The following is a 5,342-nucleotide window of genomic DNA, read 5'->3' on the forward strand; positions in this document are numbered from 1 at the left end:
TCAGGGGTGTGGGGGGCTGAAAGGCCACAGCCCACTTTGCCCATGCCTTAAAACGTCTCTGTGTAGTACCCCGAGGTCGGCACCCAAATATTTAACACCTTTTGTCTTGTGTCCATGTCAGTGTCTCAATGATGCAATCCCTGTGCCACGGCCCCAGTGTGAGAGCCCCAGAGGCAGTATGCCAGTGTAACAGCCACAAGTGTCAGGTTGGTGATTGGGTTGGTGGACGTTATTCCGTGTGGTCTGCAATTGGTCTTTCAATTGCTCTTCACATTGGTCTGCATGGTGGCCATCTGAACTTGGCACCATACCAAAACCCTCCGAGCAGGTGAAAAACCTAGGGGTCAGATTAGACTCTACTCTGTCTCTTGAACACCACACCAGAGGAATTGCAGGTAAATGTTACGGAATCCTTAAGACTCTACGCAAAACCCTGGACTCCCTCCCTGCAGCTAATAGGAAAACTCTGATCCATGCTCTAGTTACACCCCATCTCGATTACAGCAACTCACTGTACATGGGTCTAAGCAAAAAAGGCCTTCAGCGTCTGCAGTGCGTCCAAAACGCAGCTGCCCGACTAGCACTTAATCTGTCTAGAAGGTCCTCAGGGAAACGTGCCTTAACCACCCTTCACTGGTTACCCATACGTGAACGCATTACATTTAAAACAATGTGCATGACTCACCGTATTGCCCAAGAAAAAGGACCAATATACCTTCAAAAACTACTGACCAAGTACCAATCCAAACGACTCAAGATCCCAAGGCAGTATGCTCTTTCAAGTACCCAGAATTTACCGTACACGTATGGGCGGCAGATCCTTTAAATACTTGGCCAGTAAACAATGGAACTCACTACCTACTGAACTCAGAATGGAACCATCAGAAAAAAAATTCGTCAAAAACTAAAAACATATCTATTCCCGAAAATATAAACCTCCTCTTTCGCCCCTCATCAGTTCTTCTCCCCCTAGTTTTCCCCAGTTCAGCCCAGTCCTTGTTTCATAAAGCGCGGGGACACACTGTTTTCTAGTGTAACCAGGCGCTATATAAAAGGCTTTTATTATTATTTTATTATTATTATTTTGAAAACTTTGAGAAACTCCAAGGGCACATTTACAATAACTGGCGCATCCCTGCATATCAGCAGGGATGTGCCAGTTATTGTGCGCCATGCGGCGCACCATGGGGCAAAAACGGCACATATGCGTGACGCATCTGTGCCGTAAAGGCGGCGCATTGCTGGAGTTGCGTCCCAAGTGCGAAGCAGCTCCAGCAATGCTCTGGGGGGCCCTATCTTTACAATGCTGCGTCAATCCTTACGCCTGCTTCAAGCAGGCGCAGGGTTTTGAGGCAGCATGGGCCCAAAAGTGACTGAGTGAAATCTTGTAGATTTCACTCAGCCACTTTTGGAAGGCGTTCCTGCGCCGGAACGCCCTCCGCTGCGCAGGAACGCCTACTTCTGGTGCAGGGCTTTACAACTTGACCCATCTCCCAGATGCGTCGCGTTGTAAATACCCCGCAGCATGGCGCATTTTTTTGCACCCCCGCTGCATCACAAAGTGACGCAACTGAGGCATAAAAGAGGCGCAAGGGGCTTGTAAATCCGCCCCTTGGAGGCAGATTTACAATAACTGGCGCATCCCTGCATATCAGCAGGGATGCGCCAGTTATTGTGTGCCACGGTTCCGCCCTCATGGATGCGCCACATTTACAATGCATTGCACCATGGGGCAAAAACGGCACAGATGCGTGACGCATCTGTGCCGTAAAGGCGGGCGTTGCTGGAGTTGCGTCACTGTGCGACGCAGCTCCAGCAATGCTCTGGGGGGCCCTATCTTTACAATGCTGCGTCAATCCTTACGCCTGCTTCAGGCAGGTGCAGGGTTTTGAAGTAGCATGGGCTCAAAAGTGACAGAGTGAAATCTTGTAGATTTCACTCAGCCACTTTTGGAAGGCGTTCCTGCGCCAGAACGCCCTCCGCTGCGCAGGAACGCCTACTTCTGGCGCAGGGCTTTACAAAGTGACGCATCACCCAGATGAGTTGCGTTGTAAATACCCCGCAGCATGGCGCATTTTTTTGCACCCCCGCTGCATCACAAAGTGACGCAACTGAGGCATAAAAGAGGCGCAAGGGGCTTGTAAATCTGCAAAACAATGGTTGAGGAGGGTCAAGGGGACTATATTTATAGACCATCCAAACTCAATACCCCTTATCAAACTGCAACAAACACAAGGAGTTGGAGGGTCTGTTAACCAACATAGCTGAGTCTATAAGGTCCTGTTTAGGAGACCACACTTTTGAATTGCACTAAACCAGACCAAGTGGTCACATGACACGAGTATATGATAGATATCCTATCAGCCCACCCATTTGGCGGAGCCTCGTCATGTAGGACGTCTAACCAGGGTGGTGAGTCCAAGCCCAGATGAATTGGCCAGACAACACACACTACTGGTTCATATTGTCAAAGTGTCCATGCCACAGAGTGGTACTGAAAAAGTGCAGTGCAAAACAGGGAGTGAAATAAGTGATTTAAAATGACGGTCGAGGCAAAAGAATTTTTTTTATTGATATTCACCAGGACGCCAGGTTAAAAAGAAGTGTAGAACAGTGTGAAAAAATCCCTGTGATGCTTTGCTGTGTTATGGATTAGGCCAACATGTTTCTGCCAACGGTGAAACTACACCGGCATTCTTCAGGGCCAGATACAAAAGATGTTGCTACTGCAAAGGTACACTCAAATATTTTGTGTAAAGTGAAAAAATGAAAAGGACAGACCAAATTATTTGTTAACGAGCTGTCCGAACTACTGGAGTGGTCATGTAGACCATCCTACCGTATCCTCCCGAACCAGTAGTTGATAGAGGATGTGATCCCAGCAGTATGTGGGAGTCGAGCCTCACCTCATCCGGCAACGGCTCGGAGATTGAGGCCCCGCTCTCTCCGTCTGTACCTCTCGGCTAACACCGGCTAACACCAAAGCGTGACGCATCTGTGCCGTAAAGGCGGCGCATTGCTGAAGTTGCGTCGCAAGCGTGACGCAGCTCCAGCAATGCTCTGGGGGGCCCTATCTTTACAATGCTGCCTCAATCCTTACGCCTGCTTCAGGCAGGTGCAGGGTTTTGACACAGCATGGGCCCCAAAGTGACTGAGTAAAATCTTGTAGATTTCACTCAGCCACTTTTGGAAGGTGTTCCTGCGCCAGAACGCCCTCCGCTGCGCAGGAACGCCTACTTCTGGCGCAGGGCTTTACAACGTGATGCATCTCCCAGATGTGTCACGTTGTAAATACCACGCAGCATGGCGCATCTTTTGCGCCGCCGCTGCTTCACAAAAGTGATGCAACGGAGGCGTAAAAGAGGCGCAAGGGGCTTGTAAATCTGCCCCTTAATGTCCCGGGCGTTGTGTTCTGTTGATTGTCCACTGTCGCTGTTAACATCTCCTTTTCTCACGCATTGTGTCCCTCTCTTATTGTTCATTTCCCTGAATCAGTGTCTTGGTATCATTGCTCTAGTTTCCTTGTCCCTGCTAATGCCCCCATCACTGTGCTCTTGGGCTGATCCACGCTTCCTAGTCCGTTCCCTGGGGTGTCTGTCCCACTCATGTCCAGGATTGTGTGTGAGAGACAGTCAGTGTTCATGTCAGTGCCCTTATGGCAATGTCTACTTGCATCAGGAGAGTCCTAAAGCGGTTGCCCAGGTGAGTGCCTGTGTGATTGACAGAGTGGGTGACCAGGTAAGTGCACTTTTGAGGTCAGCATTGTTTCCAGTGCCAATGCCAGTGTGGATGCCAGTCCAGGTTTCAGTGGGGCTGCCTGTGGCCCACATATTCGATGGGTGATTTTACCCCACTCCAAGAGGTCAGCTACCCCTGAGCGGATGGAACAAGGAGTACCAGGCCGGTGTGTGAGGGTGCATTATAAAGTCATTCTGGCTGCTCTCCTTCGCCCTAACTCATACCAAGTGCCCTTCTTGAAAACTAAAAATACCATCACTGAGATGGGCAGGATTGGATGAGACTCACTTAACAAATGCTTAGAAAGATAAGTCCGGAAGCATTGAAAAACAAATCCAGTGCAGGCCAGAAACGCAGGGGTCAGCTTACCACTTAAGAAAATGAGGCTGATGACAACAGGAAGGAATTTGAATACACAGAAACAATATACTGGGAGCCCTTGCTGAGCCCCTAATATTTTCAATTTTTCTATAATTAAATTACATTCCAGAGTTCCAGAAGGGAAGGGAAACTCTACCCCCCGCATTATATCATTTTGTTAGCATTTGCACGTTTCAAGGGAGTTTTTTAAGCAAAGAGCACATTTGAAAACTCCTTGAATACCGATGTAGTGCTACTATATTAAAATCCTGTATTTAGACAATTTCGGCGATTGGGGGTACATCAGGTAAAAGTAAGATTGTAATCTCGTAGAACAAAACTACCTCCACGCTGCTTCCTAAACACGTGCCCCTACGAAATGATAGGACTGGCACCAGCGGTTACTGCACTGTGATTGTTTTCCACCATGGTGCGTGGCATCAGCAAAAAGTATTTACTTTTTTCTGATGCTGCACAGTATAGGCAAACTGTCTATTGAAATCCAGGCCTGGTGTACCACAGAGACCTCATCGCATTCACCCTGTGAAACACTGCCGGGCAGGACAAGTTGGTTGAACTCAAGAGCCACACGCAGAAATGTTCATAATTGGCTTCGAGATCAGGTACGAGCATTAAAACACATCCCCATAGATGTATGTGGCAACAAAAGAACATTAAAAACAAGAAGGCTACGGACATAGCCTCAATTTCTAGGATATATACCAGGGAAAAGTGACTACAATTTGTAGAAATTCTTCCTTTGGCTTGCAAAAAAAGTTAATCGACGGCCCAGTATGGGTTTCGTAGCAGTGCCCGCACCCTCATAACTAGAGGTTGTTATGGACCCAACACTGGCCCGCCACATGGGCACGGTTTGCAGACAGAACAGATCACAGCGCTGCCTGATGAAGGAGTGAAGCTGGGGCCAGCATCAGTATCGAGCTTCAGAAGCACCTGCTCCCTGATGCTGATGCTGCAGCCTAGTTGCAGCTTTGTTATCTAGCTGAGCAAAACCTGCTGAAATCTCTGGAAGGCTGAAGGATGTGAGTGGGTTCTAAAGTGAACGAGGCAGTGAAATAAAACCCTTCATTTTTGCACCCGTGCACTATGCAGTTTTGCACTGCAATTACTTCATCAGTCACTTTTCAAAACTATTTTAAAGACTGCTACAGTCTCATCGCATTATTCAGTGGTGAGTCTGGTCACTGTCACTCCTGTTCCTTCTAGGTTTATGCAGTGACAGA

The 5,342-nt window shown here is 48.2% G+C and overlaps 1 pseudogene; it reads left to right on the forward strand.

Moving 5' to 3' along the window:
• The first annotated feature begins 4,565 nt into the window (after window positions 1-4,565).
• LOC147751070 (GTP-binding nuclear protein Ran-like) lies at window positions 4,566-5,101 on the forward strand (annotated as a pseudogene).
• Window positions 5,102-5,342: the final 241 nt, after the last annotated feature.

The sequence above is a fragment of the Lissotriton vulgaris genome, chromosome 1_1, assembly GCF_964263255.1.
Source record: "Lissotriton vulgaris chromosome 1_1, aLisVul1.2, whole genome shotgun sequence".
In the NCBI taxonomy this organism is placed as follows: domain Eukaryota; kingdom Metazoa; phylum Chordata; class Amphibia; order Caudata; family Salamandridae; genus Lissotriton; species Lissotriton vulgaris.